Source organism: Silene latifolia, chromosome 8, assembly GCF_048544455.1.
Source record: "Silene latifolia isolate original U9 population chromosome 8, ASM4854445v1, whole genome shotgun sequence".
NCBI lineage: Eukaryota > Viridiplantae > Streptophyta > Magnoliopsida > Caryophyllales > Caryophyllaceae > Silene > Silene latifolia.
In genome coordinates this window covers 20,637,997-20,658,154 of record NC_133533.1, presented here as the reverse complement: position 1 = coordinate 20,658,154, position 20,158 = coordinate 20,637,997, and the positions used below count along the sequence as shown (strand labels likewise).

At 34.6% G+C, this 20,158-nt stretch overlaps 1 pseudogene; it reads right to left on the bottom strand.

The window, feature by feature from the left end:
* LOC141594836 (uncharacterized) overlaps positions 1-19,901 on the bottom strand; it is a 138,479-nt pseudogene extending 118,578 nt beyond the window's left edge.
* Between the last annotated feature and the right edge of the window lie 257 nt (positions 19,902-20,158).

The window sequence follows — 20,158 nt, the reverse complement described above, 5'->3', positions numbered from 1 at the left end:
CGAAATTTATTGTTCCTTTCTTCGTTAGGTTCATTAATGGGGGTTTCCTTATCCTCGACAACTGTGTCAACAGTTTTAGCATGTTCGGCATTTTTTCGTAAATCGTGAGCCTTTTTGACACAATTGATTTGGATATGACCCGTATGACCACAGTAATTGCAAATCAAGTATTCAGAAGATCAAAGATACTTCCTCTTTCTAAAGTCAAAATCTGAAGGTGTTGATTTGCATTTAGAGTGATCTCTACGGCTATAGCACTCATGTCCTAACCCCATCTTCATATTATTGTCAGATTGTTCGGTTAGGAAGTTTAGGACTTTCGTGCTACCTTCCCACTTGTCATGTACCTTTCTAGCGTGTAGAAGTAGGTCTTTTAGGGTTTTAATTTCCTCTTGACATTTCGTGTGATCTACATCATTGTCCTTTTTAAAGTTGTCACGAAAGTCTTGGAATCGTTTGTTAAGGATGAACACAACATCGGTGTGGTGTTTCTTAACATTGATCATATCGGTCTTAGATTCTTTTAATTGCTTTGAAAGGGAATCTAACTCTTTCTTTTGATCCAAGATCACTTCTTCATTAGAAGTGACCTTAGCTTCCAAAATTTCTCTGACTTTTCTAAGTTCTAAAGTTATAGCTTCATTAGCTATAACTTTGGCTTGAAGGTGCTTAATTTTAAGCTTTAGGTCGGAAGTTATAGCTTCATTAGCTATAACTTTGGACTCTAATTCCTTCTTTTCAGCCATAGTAGAATCTAATGTTGTAGCATTCTCTGCTATAACTTTAGACTTCAACTTCTTAGCTTTAGTCTTGAGAATATGATTCTCTTCCGCAATTTCGAGAATTTGTTCCTTTAGATCCTTTAATTCCAAATCCTGTTCGTGACACTTATCAAGAGATTGTTCAAAGAATTGAATTAAAGAACTTTTAGACAATTTCCTAACACGTTTCTTAAGCTCAAGATAACTTACCTCTTCATCGTCATCCTCGTCTGATTCTCCAAGAAAGCAATAGTTTGAATGAGAATTTGTGCTTTCATCGTCACTATCGGAGATTAGGTCAAGACTGACACTGCTGAGACAAAGGTTTGCTACTTGGTCGTCTTCAGATTCCTCGTCATCTTCTGAGTCAAGGTCTCCCCAACACGAAGCCATCATAACTTGCTTGAATTCTCTCTTTGTCTTCTCACGTTTCGTCTTGTTCTTTATTTTCTCCCATGTTGGACAATCTTTGATCATATGACCAGATTCTCCACACTTGAAGCAACCTCTATTTGCGAAGGACGATTTTGAGTCATTAACCTTCTTGTTGAATGACTTGTTGTTGTTGTTGTAGGATGATTTTGTTTGTTTATTTCAAAAATTCTAGGTCTGCGCAGATTTTAGGCTAGGGTTGTGTTGTGTCTTGGCCATGTTTTGATAGAACCTCTGAGCCAAGATACCGGTTCGATTACCTTCCCTACCTCGTGGTATAGACTCGAGTTACAGAGTGACTATTGACCGTACTAAGAACTTATGCCTGTCTTTGATATATTGCCCTTTCTTGTATGGTGATTTTATGAATTGTAATAGGTGAGATGTAAGCCGGTTACAATTGATAAAGTTTGGATTACTACTTGTTATATGTTTCACATGATAGTTTAATTTGGTCAGATTAGTACTCATATGTTAGAATACTTGATAATTAGATTATCTATCATGTTGTTTACATGTTACACTACATGTTACATTAAAAATGACATTTCGTGGCTGGGAGGACTCGAAGTTACTCCCCACTGAATTGTGGCTTTCGTATTTGTATAAAATGCGATTGACAGGTTGATGATGCTTAGATGGGGTACACGGACGAGCTAGTGAGCAAAAGAACCTTGGACCTAGTTTGGCTTTTTTTGTAGTAAACCTTTTAACTTTTGGTTGTGTATATATTTTGAAGGGACATATGTCTCCCTCTTTATTTTTGGTTTGTATCATTATATTTTCTTATCGTTAGCTTTGGCATGTAAATTAGTTGTTAGCTTTTGCAGGTTTCGACACTCTTAAGTTGGAAATGTTTGTGAATGGTTTCGGAAAGTTTTAAAAATTACAGGTTTTATCTAGTTGAACTAATTACAAACATTTCCTGTCAGTTTTTCTGTAGAATTTACGTATTTATTTATCGCTATATATAAGGGTGTCACAGTTGGTATCAGAGCTTGTTGCTCCCAACGCACGTTTGTGCACCCCACCTAAAATCACTTGACCTTTAAATAATAAACTTGAGAGATGGGTAGGATGGGTAGAGTTAGGATTTTATGTGGTAGTCTGTTTGTGATTGCTATTTGTTAGGTTCTAACCAATGTTCTCTTTTGCAAGATGGCTCTCCAAGAAACGTAGATAAGGCAATCCTACAAGCTAGGTTTGTTAATTGTTAGTTATTAATTTTCGTGCCGTTGCCGAATGTTGAAGATTGATTATGCCAAATGAAGGATGCTTCCACTTTCTCGATATTTCTTTTCGTATTCAGTGTACCTTACCTTAATATTTCAATCTCGTTGTCTGTTCGTCTTTCTAATTCCTCTTCTCTCGCCTAGGTAACTATTCTTCTATTCTTTCTCCCGATTCATCCTTGGTTCGTTTTCTTCTTATAATAAGAGTCCTTGAGGACACCTTCCTTTATTCCGCGGGATAGTGCCCTTGTTCATGAGAACCCGGTTTTGAGAGAATGTTTTTATCTGAGCCTCGTACGTTGGGGTGAGTTAATGTATCATTGGAGGGCGTGGATGAGTTGAGAAATTGATTGTTTAAGGTTTGAGTTGTATATGAGAAGATAACTTGGGACCCTTTGGTTAGTCTTGTTAGTTATGCTTGATGTGAGAGTCTAGTGAGTTGAGAAACACCTTGGGGTTTATGTCTTTTGAGAGCTTGTTTGTTATAGGTGATTGAGCGTGGGTACTACCTTAGCACATAAGTTGAAATGAACCTAAGCTACTTCATTTGAGAGTCTCGATGTTTCTTGTGGAGAATGAAAGGAATGATAGTTAGCCCCAATCTTGGTAGGCCTTGAAAGGAATACAATAGGACATGGACGTTGCTTAAATGGATTGGTATCGTACTTTGGAATTAGTTAGTTTGTTAAACCTTTTGAGTTGACCAAATCTAGTATAGAGTAGCCCTTGTTGACCTTATTAATCATATCTGAATTTGGGAATTTTGGTGGAATGTTGTTCGATGTAGTTCGTGAGTTCAAAGATGTGATTCTAATTTATGGTATCGGAGACTAGAAGTATTAAGTGGTGTGATGATGGAGTAAACAAGCCATGGTACTTGGGGATGACATAGTAAGTGAAGTTCAATGACGAGAATTGTAAAGGAGATACTTTGGGACTTGGATGGTAACAAATGAATTTGTGTGGTGAATTGATTTTGGCTCTTGGAACCAATTGAGTTTAGGAAAACCTACCATTGTTAGTCCTATGATTTGGTAGACTTTTGAGTCTTTGTTGAGCACCTTAGTGATGTAACTTTATCATAGCAATCATAAGCTTTGAGGAGTGTTTGGTTAAGCGGTAACCCTTTCATTATGCCGCTGCTATTCTCCTCTCCTTCTCTTTAGCGTTCGTTGAACCCTGTTTTTATGTCGAAGTTTACGTATCTTCTTCTTGCCCGAGATATCTTCTTAACTTGAGTACCTCTTATTTCTGTCAACCGTTATCTTTACGGTCCGACTCCTTAGTTTCCTAACTTGTCATGCTCATGCACCCTTCGAAAATATTTTACCGTTTCTCTATTCCGTTATAACTCCTTATCTACTTAGTGTAGTTGGTACATTGTTGACCATGTTTACAGAGTTAGTGGGATGTGATTTGAGGATTTTTGTATTTTGATTTTTGTCGGGAATTAGTGTAGGAGTTTGTGTCTGTATTTGACCATGTGATATGAGAGCTAGATTTTTGATGGAATTCTTATGATGGCAATGTTGTAGTCTCCTTGCGAGTTAAGGTTCGCGTGTTTTGGTAATAAGACTCACTTTGGTTTCGATTTGATGATGAGACTAATGGGATTAGTTTACCTTGGTGGAGTATTTCTATGGTTATTTTGGATTTGTTTTGGGCATTGTTCGTTCGGGGATTGTTCGTTTGTCATTTGATCCTTACTTTACGGTATTGGGGATTGATAGCTAAGTCGGTGGAATGTTATTGTAAATTTGGACCTTATATTTAATCCTTTGAGGAATCTTTCTATTGGAATTGGAATATTGTTGGGAAGTAGGATAGTGAATCTTGAGTAAACCGATCAGATGATTTGTGTGATGAACCCATTTATCTTATAGTTAGTGCTAATTATGGATTGGATAGTGCAACTTGTTGCTTGTGGGTTGGTTTCAAGCATGAATGCGTTTGGAAATATTGAATCTTGGTAAGGGTATAATATTGTTACTAGTTTCGACTTTGGATTTTGATTTTGTTCGGTGGAGGATATTGGTGGAAACATTTTGATTGGGAAATGGTTAAGTTAATTGTAGAGGATAGGATTGTCTCAAGGATTAGCTTATGCGTAGACTTGTCGATGAGTGGTTCAGATGGCTCTTTGGATTAGTGTGGCCTCTGGTTGTTGCCCTGTTGATGTTCGGAGGACCTAGTAGGATGACTCTGTGGTTGGAAAATTGAGTGAACCTTTCTCGATGTACCGATCTTCCTAATTCCGATCTCCGACAATTGTCATTCTTGCTATTCTGGCTTGTTCCGTTGTGTTCGCCTTTATGGAACTCATTTGACCTCTTGAGTAAAGCGTCTTGTTCGTTGACATCTTTATTGACTTCATCCAAAAATTCCACCTTTAAGAGTTCAATTCCTTCTTGTCTGTTGGGTGTGAGTTCCCTATCGCGACTTGCACTTCTCGTTCCCGAGTTGTTTTCCATCTTGCATAGATTCTATATAGTTTGAGTAAACTTTTGGTTCATTTTTTTTTAATTTGGAGTTAAATCTACAAATTGACCTCTTTCTATAACATTTGAAAATGATTTCTCACTCTCTTTCAACCCTAGTGTTCGATTGGATACCTAAGCTAATTCTCGTTTTGTGTAATGATTCCTTTTTCTTACTCTTTTTCCGCGTTACTAAGCCGTATTTAATCATAATTAGTAAAGATATTATTCTTATTATAGAATTTTAAACTAAAATGTTGAAAATGCTTTTATGATTTTTAATGGTTTTAACATTAGTGAATGTTAAATCTCGTTGTTGGAAACGTCCCAATAATGGGTTTTCTCATTTATTGGTGTAGAAATATTTTTATATCTTGATATGAATGTGGATGTTCTTGTCTGATCAACGAGAGTATCACCGTTTCATTGAAAAGATACCTATATTTTCTTATAACTATATTATTAAGATGTTGTTTACTATAATTTCTCCTTCTAAGTTTCGAGGACGAAACTTTTTAAAAGGAGGGGTGATTGTAACGCCCCGTAATTTCGAACCATTATTATTTTGCGGAAGTAATTTATTAATCAAGTAAAATTTGATATTAATGTATTTGAAGTAATAATAATTCAAAGAAATATAATTTTATTATATTTTGAAGTAAAGTATTTATTTTGATAGTTTCGAAATGTTTAAAAATAGTTTAAACCGTGTAAAAATCTTTTAATTCGAAATAAGGGCATATCGGGGAAAAATGACAACTCTTTCGAAAATTGGGCAAACGATTTTGGAAATGGGTCGTATGAGTATTCAATTTTCTTGTAATCTCGTGTTTAAGAACTTTGGTCTTGTCGGAATTTGTGTTTGACAAACGGTTCTAATTATTATCGAAACGAGCCAAAACCGACTCGCAAAATTCCGACTAAAACCCGCTCCCTTCCTCCTTTCCTTTCCTTTCCCGGGGCACCTCCCTTCCCCTTCCTTTTTTTCTGATTTTTCTTTTCCTTCTTCATTCTCTTGAACCTTCTACCAAAAACCACCATTTTCATCTTAATCCAAGCTAAATTCATCATAATTTCTTCGTTTCTTGTCGGATTTTCGCATAATTTATATTTTCGGAATCCTCTCTTCAAGATCTACATCCTAGTATGTTTTAATTTCAGTTTTCTTGATGTTGTTTTAAGACGAATTTGGGCATATTTCGGTTTTTATACTTATAATTGTGTTTTTATTGTTTATTTAGGTGAAGATTTGGAAGACGAGTTTGGGGACTCGTATATTGTTGAAGATAGTGGCTAGTTGTATGTTAGGGTTTGGTATTCAAGGTGCTAATTGCTCATTTTCTAGCTTAAGGTAACATATTTCGAGTTACTCGACGAATAATCGTCACATTCTTTGCTTTTTGTATGTTTTTGTGATTTTTATTTGAGTAATTTGTTTCACATGATAAAATGGGTTGCATGCATGTCTTTTGTTAGTTTAAGTTAACATATTAGTATTGGGAACGATTAATTGATGTTTCAGACGATGTTAAACTGAACAAAAATGGAGAAATGGAGGGTTAGGGGTGGCGGCCAGCAGGCCCGGCAGGCCCAGGCGGGCCCACGGCTGCCTTGGTTTTGGCCCGGGTTGGTCCGTTGCTTGTTTCGCGGATTTTCATGCATTACTTGTAGTTTCGGGTTTATTAATGATATGTTTAGTAAAAGTAACATGTGGGTAGTCTTAGGAAATGAATAAGGTTAGTAGTAAATAAAATTTTGATGATGTAGTTATGCTTATTATGGTAGTCGACACATGTTAGGATAGATTATAAAATGAAATTGTAATGAATAGGCTCAAAATGAATTTTATAGCAATAATTGCAATGTTTTGATGATTGTGCCGAAAACTGAGCCTTAGTCCCTTTGACTGATTCGATGTCGATCAATTGAGTGATTGGTCACCATAATTTAACCCGTACTGTCGCAGATCTCGGTTGCGGGTAAAAATTCGGTTGGATGAAATTTTGTATGAATTGGATAATCGGCCTTTTTCTTGTTTTAGGCCATTTATTGAGTTCTTAGTTCACATGTGTTGTTGGTTGAATTTAATAGTTTCTTATATTGTAAAAACGACCTTAGATTCCCTGAAACCTTTAACATTGTTAATATTGTTAGAATTGGAATTGGTATTGAATACTTCTTGCAGGTTGTTGTGTTTGTCATAGATAGGTCTTTATAGTCTTTGACGAGTATATGTTCACTGCTTAATAGCCTTTGTGTTCCTGACTTGGTGGGTTTATATCCAAGTTGGGGCATGACCTCGTTACTTATTTTGATAGTAAGTGGTCAGCTTAAGTACTAGCCAACCCTTTGGTGGACTCCTTAGGGTACTCACTTTGTTTTAGAAAAATTGTGAGTCTTGGGTGCGGTGGTGTGTATCCGCATGTCTAGGTCTGCAGATTTTTAGGCTAGGGTTGTGTTGTGTCTTGGCCATGTTTTGATAGAACCTCGAGCCAAGATACCGGTTCGATTACCTTCCCTACCTCGTGGTATAGACTCGAGTTCTGAGTGACTATTGACCGTACTAAGAACTTATGCCTGTCTTTGATATATTGCCCTTTCTTGTATGGTGATTTTATGAATTGTAATAGGTGAGATGTAAGCCGGTTACAATTGATAAAGTTTGGATTACTACTTGTTATATGTTTCACATGATAGTTTAATTTGGTCAGATTAGTACTCATATGTTAGAATACTTGATAATTAGATTATCTATCATGTTGTTTACATGTTACACTACATGTTACATTAAAAATGACATTTCGTGGCTGGGAGGACTCGAAGTTACTCCCCACTGAATTGTGGCTTTCGTATTTGTATAAAATGCGATTGACAGGTTGATGATGCTTAGATGGGGTACACGGACGAGCTAGTGAGCAAAAGAACCTTGGACCTAGTTTGGCTTTTTTTGTAGTAAATCTTTTAACTTTTGGTTGTGTATATATTTTGAAGGGACATATGTCTCCCTCTTTGATTTTGGTTTGTATCATTATATTTTCTTATCGTTAGCTTTGGCATGTAAATTAGTTGTTAGCTTTTGCAGGTTTCGACACTCTTAAGTTGGAAATGTTTGTGAATGGTTTAGGAAAGTTTTAAAAATTACAGGTTTTATCTAGTTGAACCAATTACAAACATATCCTGTCAGTTTTTCTGTAGAATTTACGTATTTATTTATCGCTATATATAAGGGTGTCACAGGTTTCGTCTCGGTAAAGGTCTCGAAACGATGCAGAGATGTTCGGAGTCACCACCAAGCATTTGTGGGATGCTTGGAACCCGTTCGAATCCACTTTATACCTCGGTCAAACAAAGCACAAAGCAGTATTTTGTTGGAATATGTGTCCTCCGACAATAATGCGATCACGACTGTTGATCATGATGATCACATGTTTAAGTCTCATTATAAAGAATACAATTGGGAAGTAATATTTTACTGTCAACTGGTCAACATATATCGGTAATGATTGGCTGACTAGAGTTTGACATTACTGTCGTGTGACGGTGGTGATCAGTTGACCCCCTAGGTCATACCTATAGGGCAACACTCTTAATTGATCATTTAATTAATCGTATAATGTTACGAGTTAATTAAATTACTTGAAAAATTGACGGACGATTTTGGAAGTAAAATTTACGTATCACATTGAAATTGATTAAAATGAGATACGGTCTGAGTAATCGAATTGTATCATTACTCAGATGAAATTATTGTTTAAGGAAACAAATTAAATTTGAATGAATTATTATAAATATGATTTATAAATTGGTAAAATATTTTGGTACAAGTGATTATGAATTACTAAGTCGATTTGTGTATATGACATATTTTTATTAATACGTTGATTTTTAATATGTTAAAAATACATAACAAATTTATGTGACATATGACATTTGACATATTGACAAATTGACAAAGATAAAATGGAATCCATTTTATCCTCAAATGGACCGAAATATTGGGTGTGATTAACAAATTGTATATTGTTAATTAAGATTAGTGGAATACATGATTATTTCACTAATATAGGCATGCATACCTAGTGACTTTTGTGTAAGAGCACAAAGGCCATGCATTGGCCATCCCACACCACCCTACCCGGTTTCCTCTAGGAAAGAACAAAAGGGTTTTTGCATATACCTTGATCATTTCACTACATGCTAGTGTGCTTGATTCAATTATTCATTATTCATCTCAAAAATAAGAGTTTTAGAAAGAGAAAAAATACCCTTCCATTCTCCCTTCTCTCAACCGGTTTTGAGAGCCAAAACCAAACATTTTTGGTTCAATTTTTCTTACAAAATTAATATTGTACTAGTACTTATAATATTGATTTTATTTAAGAGTAAGCTTTGGGTATAATTCCTAAGGAGAGATCCTACACTTGGATCTTTGTTCATCCAAAAGGAAAGCTCAAGAACAAAAGAGAAGGAGATCTCTTTTGTGCCCATTTGAACCGAAATCAAAATGTAAGGATAATGTTTCTTCCTTATTTTGTTTTAATGTTTGCATGCATAAGATCATTCTTAAATTTTATGACAAATTAAATTAAAATATATATGAGTATGTTAAGTATATAGATCTACTTTTCCTTCCATCGGTATCAAGAGCCATGGTTGTTTGCATGCAAATCGGTTAAAAGTTTTTCCGAGTTATAAGAATAACATATAAAACTTGTAAAATTTGTGTTATTATGAGATATCACGAAATTAATCCATGCATGTTAAAATTTCTGATCCTAAAATGTTTTAGGATATTTTTGGTTAATTTACGGATTTTTATTGTTCATATTATACAATAATGGCATTTAAATATGATTTTATGAATAAAAATGTCATTTTCGGTCTAAAATTAGCTATACTTCGATTTTTCTAGTGATTTTTGGATATGTTGTCACATATATTATTTTGAGATAACCTGTAAATTTTCATAATTGTTGGACTTGTTATGCTCGAAAAATGGATTTTTCATTATTAAATTCGGATTTAGGTGAAAAATAGGTTAATATGAGATAAATTTCGAATCTGGTCATAGAAATTTAGTATGATGTCACATGCAATTTTACAAGATGTGTGTAAAATAATGGGCTATAGTGAAGTCTTTTTGCATGATTTATGGATTTTTGAAAACAAATTGCATGAATAGTGACTTCATTAGTGAAATATTGATAAAACATACTCTATGACTTAGGAAAAACATCAAATGTTGCATTTTATTATCATTTTCAGATCTAAAATTGAAAAGTTAATAAATATAATTTTTCACATGTTTTTATGATTATTTTGTTAAAAACCGATAAACCGCAACATTGTTTTTCCGGAAAAATGTCGAAACTTTTAACCTAAGTTTTTGAACATTATGAGTGTCATGGTATTTTTCCAGAATGTTCATGAGTTTAAATTTCAAATTTCAAATTTATTTGAAATTTTGTGATTTATTTGAAGTTTATAGCTTATTTTTTAAATTTTTAGTCCATAAATGAACAAATTTTAGAAATATGAGTTAATTATGGTCAAATTATTAGTGAAGACTAAATTTTGAGTCCTAAGAGGTTAGGGTAATTAACTTATGCATAAATATGAATTTATGTAATTTTTGTGATTATAAAATGTTGAAATCACGAAAATCCGTAAAAACCAAGTAATATACGATATTGGCTACTTAAAGGCGATTTAGCATAAAATTGGGCATGTTCATACATATTATAATGCTGCATTTTCTTTATGATTGTCATGATTTTATTTTATGTAATTTTTGAATTATGTAATTTTACTTAGTATGGCCTTAGTTTTATAATTGATATTACCCGAAATGTATGGGAATATCGATTCGGTTGTAATTTTTATTGTGATCTCGTATCACCGTTTTGTAATTTAATAGATTTATTTTATTTTAGTTACAAATGTATAATAGGAAATTATGTAATTTGCTATGTAATTTTATTTATCTCGGAGTTCCCAAAGACGGATTTCTTCAAGATGGTGATACATAAAGACGGTGTTACCTCGAGATGCGTGCCACAACCGAAGTTCAAGGGACCAATGGAGTTGGTTTCCGAATATGTAATAGTTAATTAGATTTTCTATTTTTAGGAAGGCCATACTAGGATTTAAATTTATGCTTTGCATTTTATTTATATGTCGCATGCATCGCTAAATCGCCATAACTAAAACATGCATTGTCATTTTATCGAGTTTATCGACCGTGTCAATTAAAATTATCGTAGTTCACCGCTTTAGTTCACTTAAAACGTGATAGATAATAAATTGACATGACCTCTCGCTAAAATAAACAATTGAGACATAGCCTTACCAAATAGTAGAAACCATGAAAACCTATTTCGCGAGGGAGTGCACTCGGCCATCCCGGGGTACAAACCTTGTTACGTAGGGGAAGTGGGTGATAAATGTCTATCCACCGAATTCATGTTGATGAGGGTTCCATCGGCTATCCCGTGCCCAAGTTAATGTGGGTTTGGATAATGGACACATTTATTCGAAATTTGGATTGAACTCAACAAAAGTTATTGATAAGGGTTTCATCGGCTACCCCGTGCCCTTGTTGATGTGTTTTGGGCTATAGATAAACATTAGAGTAATTTTATCGACCAAGAGTTCTAAAAGTAGAATCGATTAAAAGGTTAATCCACCGAGTTATATTGATAAAGGTTTCATCGGCTACCCCGTGCCTAAGTTGATATGAATTTGGGTCTTGGAATCATTTATCATAGTTGGGTAGAGGTCACTATGTAAATGCTTTACTTGTTATTTACAAGTATTAATAAAACGATGAATGTTTTGTTTTCATTATTCCGTTATCATATTGTTCTATTTCTTTACCACAATTCATATACGATATCATTTCGATTTTTGATTCAAATCTCCATTAAAACATCGTAACTAAAGACAAAAATTTGAATTTTCTTCTTAAGACCTCAAATTAACCATTGCTAAGGATCTCTTGTAAAGAGTATAGATTAAAGTTATTCATTATCAAACAGGTTTTTGATTCTTGACTAACACATCTACTTACAATGGATTGTTTTTCATATACTTAATTGAATTAAGTACCTCGAAGCGATAAATTATTTTGGTAATTAGTTTTGTCGAATTAAGTAATTGAATTGACCAAAATAACGCAACCACTTCAATGAAAGTTTTAAGACTAAAACGAACAAATGAAGAGTAATCTTCATGAATTCAATTTTGCTTCTCAAAGCAAAGACTCATTGAAATGAGTGGGAGCATTTTCTTAAACTGTTAAGATGAGGACGAGGTTCAAGAAGTAAAGATAATAATGGAATTTATACAAGGTAATGTTAAAAGTAAAGTCATTGAGAAATGACGATACTAAACCTATCAATCCCGACCGATAAAGTTTCCATTGTCTCAAATGTTGGACACTAGAAAGGAAACTACCCCAAATCACTGAAGAATCAACAAGTTAGTTATGGGACATCTAATGGGACCTTCTTCTTTAAATGTTTATTTGATTAAACATAAATTTTGCTAGTACCACTTCGTCAATATTAGAAACCAATGGAGGTTTTCATCATTATGTTTGATACATAGGATGATTAGAATATGACGACTAGCAACAATGAAGTCGAGAGATAGAGTAATTGTGTACTCAATCTAGTTTTTGGATTTAAAGTGGTACTTAATTGTGACTATTAAGTGCATAAACTCTAAATAAGAATATAAACTTGTTAAGAGACAAAAGAGGTTTTCACTTTTGTGACCCTATACACCACGATTTGATGTATGGCTAGCCCATTATCAAGGTGATTATATTCTAAACCAAAACTAGAATGATATATCATATAGATGATGTAAGATTCAAATTGGTAACCCAAGATTAAACCTTAAATTTTGGAAAGATGAACGCAAAGAGTTATCGAGTACTCTTGAAACCATTAGATTGTTAATGGTATATGCGTATCTTGTATTCAAAGCAAGATGTCTCGTGCTTTTTGGTTGAAAAGGAGATCGAGGTTGTAAATCATCGATCCAAAATAGGTTGATCATTTTCTTTTACCAACGATTTAAGTTGACACTAATGTGTTCACTTAATAAGGTAAATAGAGAAATCCTTGAAGAAGTTCAAAAGTTCAAAGAAGCACGATTTAGTCGTGATGGGATTATCAAAGTGAAGACTTTGATATAAGCCAAAGGAAATGTGATATAGAATCACAAGTTAATCTCTCGTAGCACGCATTATGGAATAATGTGTGGTTGGATAAGAATTCAAACGCTATTCGATAAGGTTTGGACTTCGATCAAGTTACTTTGAGTTACTTGATCCTTTTGGGGATTTTATCATTTTGTCTAGATTATTTTTCCACTAAATCGAATCATATGAGATATGAAATGGTAAGGGTACCATGTTTGTAAATTTTCACAAGAAACAAGCGCTCATTTTTCTTTTTCAATTATCACGAGTACGACGGGTTTGCGGCTCGTGAAGCTGTCTTTCTAAAATACAAGTTTATTTCTAGAAGACAGAGTGGGAGAAATTATTCAAGAGCCACAAAGAATGCCACAGAGAATGTTATGTCGCAAGAAACTGGTCTTTCTTGGCTACATGAGACGTTTTGTGTAAGACATTGTTTGTTTAAAACCTAGGAGGTTAAATTCGTCACTTGTTGAAAATGATGAATTCATGCTACTTTTAAGAAAGTAAAGAGCTTATAACTTACAAAAGAAATCGTTTGATTCAAGTTGATTACTTCTGGTAAGTAATGAATATATGACTTACATAAGAGTGTTTAAGTCACAACTCAATACAAGGCTTAGAGCCATAAAAATCCGAAATAAAAGGCTTGATTAGTGACAAAGGGTTTTGCACTAATAAAGACAGATTACAAGGTTTGATTGGTTGCAAAGGGTTTTGCACCAGTTGAAATGCTTAAGTCTATTTGGATCTTCTTAGGGATTGTGTTTCATTATTATGAAATACATAGCGAGTGAATCTAAAACCCACTTCTTCAATAGAAGGAATGTATTCAATACATGTCTTGAGTTTAGTAGATTCTTGCAATCCTAAGATAATGTGAAACTTAAGAGAGAATCTTAAGTAGGACATCAATGAGTTGGAATCATTGTCTTTAATCATATGATAAAACTTTTCTCGATAAGTCGAGAAGTTGTGTTTATACATGGAGTTTAGTGGGAGTTACGGAAATTTTAATTAGTCCGATATGTGGATGACATATTGATCATTGCGAATGATTTAAGACTTTTGGAGTATTATAATACATCTTTAATATACGGATTTATGAAGACAAATCCACGTGATATTAGCGTCAATAAGAAGTCTTATGTTGATAAGATTCATGACCAGTTCAATTAAATTGAACATATTTGATTGGTTTCATTTGCTTCCGCTGCCGTATCAATTAAATGAGTAATGATGTATAGCACTTCATATACTTTGAGTATGATGAATTGTTTCAAAATCGAATTTAAGTAATCTTTACCAAGTAAGCCATAAAGATTACCCTTAAGTGCTTGCAGAAGCATTAAGGAAGTAAAGTTAAGTGTTTATGATGCAATTTTGTGTAAGGGTGCTACACAAGTGACAATTGACAATTGAGATTGCGCATGGTTTCCGACAAAACCATAATCAAAACACATTAGGATGGTTAAGAAACCATTGTGGCTATGTTAATTAAGAAGTAGATTGTGTAGAATAGTTCTAGGCAATAAAGAACAATGAGAGATATTTATAACGAAAATTGAGTACACTTGCAATCATGAGATGTGCAAGAGGATGAGTCCCGCACACTGTGAAAACAATGGGAGCTATTCTTAGGCTAGTGGACCTATGTCTTGATTGGATCTCGACACGTACTCAGAAAGTTTTGTGATGCAAATGTATACATTGCAAAGGAAAAACGAGTATGTAGTAAGGTTTAGTAAGGTACAAGAAGTTGATAAAACCTACTAACCAAAGCCTTCTCAAAGGCTAAACATGATGAGTCATGCCATTTCAACTGAATTGAAATGAACAACTACATACAAGATGAAATTAGATTATAGAACATGAAATAGTAATCAAGCATTGACTATTCATATGTGATAATCACATTTGTCGTTCGAGTTTTACTTTAAAACTCTTTTATTATACCTTGTTACATCCAAACGGGTTGTAGAGACAATTGAACCCCGTTAAAGTGAACACGGATTAGCGTGGTATTCGCCCATAGTCACTTGTATGAGGTGACGTCTCGAAGTGACTAGAGTGTGATGCGATTGATGGCAAGTTCAAGTGCCATACAGTCATGTGAGATGACTAGTCAATCACATAGGCAGATTGTTAGGAACACCTTGTTGGGCCTTATGACCGCTTATAGAGTTCTGGCAAATTTATATAGCCGGGTCGTGGCGAGAGCTGCTATAGTATTCAAATGAGTCGATTCTTTTGACTAAAGACTATTCACCTAAGATGGCTCAGTTTCAGATTAACTTTGATTTGTGTTACTACGACCTTCGTAAATGGGGTCAAATGGGCATATTTTGGGTTATGATGGCTGTGGCTAGTCGAAGGGAATGAGTGCGATAGGAATTGTCCATCCCCTTGTCAGGGTTAAAACAATATCTCAGGGCCACTCGAGGAGTAATGAACTGGAAATGCGTGGCCACGCTCGGAATGTATCCATGGTGGATAAATCCGGTCAATCAGTTATTCTCCAGATCGAGGAAACCACTCTCGATATGATCACTTGCAAGTACGACCTGAAAGACACCTTGCATTGAGTGGGAGATAGTAATAGGACAAGAGAATTGGTGACGCACACTTGTCGAGGACAAGTGGGAGATTGTTGGAATATGTGTCCTCCGACAATAATGCGATCACGACTGTTGATCATGATGATCACATGTTTAAGTCTCATTATAAAGAATACAATTGGGAAGTAATATTTTACTGTCAACTGGTCAACATATATCGGTAATGATTGGCTGACTAGAGTTTGACATTATTGTCGTGTGACGGTGGTGATCAGTTGACCCCCTAGGTCATACCTATAGGGCAACACTCTTAATTGATCATTTAATTAATCGTATAATGTTACGAGTTAATTAAATTACTTGAAAAATTGACGGACGATTTCGGAAGTAAAATTTACGTATCACGTTGAAATTGATTAAAATGAGATACGGTCTGAGTAATCGAATTGTATCATTACTCAGATGAAATTATTGTTTAAGGAAACAAATTAAATTTGAATGAATTATTATAAATATGATTTATAAATTGGTAAAATATTTTGGTACAAGTGATTATGAATTACTAAGTCGATTTGTGTATATGACGTATTTTTATTAATACGTTGATTTTTAATATGTTAAAAATACATAACAAATTTATGTGACATATGACATGTGACATATTGACAAATTGACAAAGATAAAATGGAATCCATTTTATCCTCAAATGGACCGAAATATTGGGTGTGATTAACAAATTGTATATTGTTAATTAAGATTAGTGGAATACATGATTATTTCACTAATATAGGCATTCATACCTAGTGACTTTTGTGTAAGAGCACAAAGGCCATGCATTGGCCATCCCACACCACCCTACCCGGTTTCCTCTAGGAAAGAACAAAAGGGTTTTTGCATATACCTTGATCATTTCACTACATGCTAGTGTGCATGATTAAATTATTCATTATTCATCTCAAAAATAAGAGTTTTAGAAAGAGAAAAAATACCCTTCCATTCTCCCTTCTCTCAACCGGTTTTGAGAGCCAAAACCAAACATTTTTGGTTCAATTTTTCTTACAAAATTAATATTGTACTAGTACTTATAATATTGATTTTATTTAAGAGTAGGCTTTGGGTATAATTCCTAAGGAGAGATCCTACACTTGGATCTTTGTTCATCCAAAAGGAAAGCTCAAGAACAAAAGAGAAGGAGATCTCTTTTGTGCCCATTTGAACCGAAATCAAAATGTAAGGATAATGTTTCTTCCTTATTTTGTTTTAATGTTTGCATGCATAAGATCATTCTTTAATTTTATGACAAATTAAATTAAAATATAGATGAGTATGTTAAGTATATAGATCTACTTTTCCTTCATATTTGACATAGGTACTAAAGATAAGGACTCTTTCCCCATTTAGCATTCTATGCCTAAAATGACTCTCGTGCGCCCTGGATAAGGCCATCCACTATCCAAAGGTTCTGAGTAAGGGGTGAGGGTACGTATTGGGAACCCCTTTAATCGGACACCCAATCCCGCCCGGTTAGCGGCCTCTACTGATCGATCGTGGTTGTTTAAGTGCAAGAGTTGATAAAACGGTGTAAATGCATGAATGCACATCCAAAAGTCTTAACCTAACATGTGAATATTTACTAAGTCGGTTGTTTATGCATGTACCAAGAAATTGGTGTCAAAGTTTGATTTAGATTGATTTGCATGTGAGACGGAAATTAAACATCCATTTACCAGATTCGGATTACGATGCTTAACACGATTCCATTGTTTGAAAAAGGGTGTCAAATGACAAAGTGTAAAAACATAAACTTGTCAATCTCATCCGTCATGTATTCGGATTAACCGTAACCGGGATCGTCCTAGACAAGTACCAAAATGAGACAGAACACTGCCAGGCAGCCCCATTGGGGCGCGAGCCTATTGGCGAGGGAAGGGGCTCTCTCCGGGTTTCTGAAACAAGAAAACATATGGCCTTTTGGGACGTGACTCAGACGACGACCCAAGGGGCGTCTCCTGGTTGTAAAAAAAGGTTGTTAAAAAGGTTATTTAAAACCGTATTTATGATGAATGATTGCAAATGTTGTTTACATGACTCTGAATAATTACTATTATGTTAGTAATATTCGTTGTCGGGTTTGCAAGTTTGAAAAGCATGGTAAGATGTGTAAAAGGAAAATGTTTGATTTGAACTAATTATGTTAAGGTCCATTATTTGTAATTAGTCAAGTTTGTCATCGTACTCGGATTAAACCGACATGGTATAAAGAACCAAGGATGATTATGAATTATGACTAATATATTTACAAATGTAAACAAATGAGAAAAATGGTAAATAAAATAAAAGGGGGTTAAAATACCCTTTAATTTGTAATTAACCAATAATATCATCGAGTCACGGAATAAACCGTCATGGTATAAGGAACCAAGGATGATTTTTGTAATGGTCAAAATATGTTGATCATAAAAATGAATTAAAATAGTAAATAAAATAAAAGGATTTCCTTTAAAATGTAAGTAACCAATTAATATCACCGAGTCACGGATTAAACCGTCATGGTATATGGAACCAAGGGTGATTATAATTTATGGCTAAAAAGTTTGTCATAAAAATGATTTGAAACATTTGAAATGGTAAAAACCGATTGCAAATAAGAAATGAAATAAAGAGGAAAGACGAGAACAGACACATTTCAGTCTGACCCGAGAACCCACAAGAGGCGCGAGCCTCTTTGCATAGCAAAGGGCTTCTGTCTCCGGCCAAAACTCAGTTTTGGCTCGTCTAACCTATATTTGAATCGTGTTATGCATTGTTCATACATATAAACTCATAAAAACAGTAGAGACATGAAATAAATGAGATATTTACACCCTCAAACTTACGTATATTGATGTTTGCGAAGTAGACGACTTTAGAGACGGTTTTCTCGTTGTGACTAATCGCGATCAAAGAAGTTTGAAAGAGTGCTTTAAAAAAGGATTTTGTTTTGAAAATTAGTTGAAAATATGTTAATTAAAACATGTTGATTGATGAATTTAGTTGGTAAAATGGGTCGGTCGAATGCACGGCGACGGTACCAAACAAAATGTGTAAGGATTGTGTTTACGATCGGTAGGTCGTAAACACGTGTCGATTTTGTGACTTAGGAAGTCGAGTCTAGAATTTTAAGAGAGAGTGAGGGGGCGGACACTCGCGTGAATATTGTGGTGTGTGAAGGTTGGTATTTATAGAGAAATGTGGGATGATAGGTCGGTTGAGTTTGCTTAGAGGCTAAGCAGACACCTTCTTTAGGCGCGAGCTACCTTGTGACTGAAAGGGGTGTACTGTCCCTTTCAGAAATTTGGATTTTGCATTTGTTCTAACGAATGTTTTGTTGGTTGTTATTTGTGGTATTTTAGGTTTGCTTAGATGTGTAAGCTTACTCTTGGGTGATATTTGGGGTAGGTATTTTGTGTCCTTGACTCGGGTTTGACCCGTGTGAGTCGGGATTTCAATTTAGAGTCGGGTTTTGGCCGGGTGTCGGTTTAGACTCTAAATAGGGTCATTTTAATGGAAATGACATGATAAAGACATTCATGGCATTATTTTCGACATTCAAGATTTGGGTTGACTCGGGTTGACTCAGAGTGACTCGAGTTGTGGGTTTCTGAGTCGGTTTTGGGTCCGAAGACGGTTTTAACTCTAAATAGTGTTATTTTAATGCAAATGAAGTTAGAAAACTTTTTATGAAATCATTTTTCATATCCAAGTAGTGCATTAAACCGTCTCATATATACCCAATCCACGTACGCATATCAAAAACACGTTATAGTCCGATCATCATCGGGTGGTTTTTGGAAGGTGCAGATACTGGGTATCTACAGAGCTCCATAGGCTAGTAGTCGAATAGCTGCCATGCATTTTTGAAGGGGTGACAAACCCTTTATTTTTGCAGCATCGATTGTTTGGTGGAAATTGTCAGCATGAATACCAAGCCCTTCCACTATTCGGAGGAAAACTTCCCTTCCCATCTGAAACCTTCTTTGAAATATTTGTTTCGGGTATACTGGTTCGAGTGAGAAATAATCATGATAGAGTCGAAATGCACCGTCTTCACGATCACGAGGAATATACGTTCTTGTAGGATATTTAATTTTTTGAAGCAAATAAATACCCAATTCATCATCTGTTTCATCCCAAATTTCTTCATCCATTTCTTTCATCCAATCGTAAGAAAAAATATTATGATTTTGAGACATTTAATTTTTTGAAGCTATTTATGTAAAAGCATTATAAAAACAGAGGAGAAGCTATGTATATACATACTGAAGAAAACGGCTACATTTGATTCAATTATCATTCCTTCTCTAACAACTAGTTTCTATTCAATTGCCAATTATCGAGCTGAAAAAAACCGCTACATTTGACTCAATGCAACAACTATTTTAGTTCACAACAACTATTTTAAGCCATTGCAACAGCCAGTGCAAGAGTTAAATTATAAAAATTACGAAAT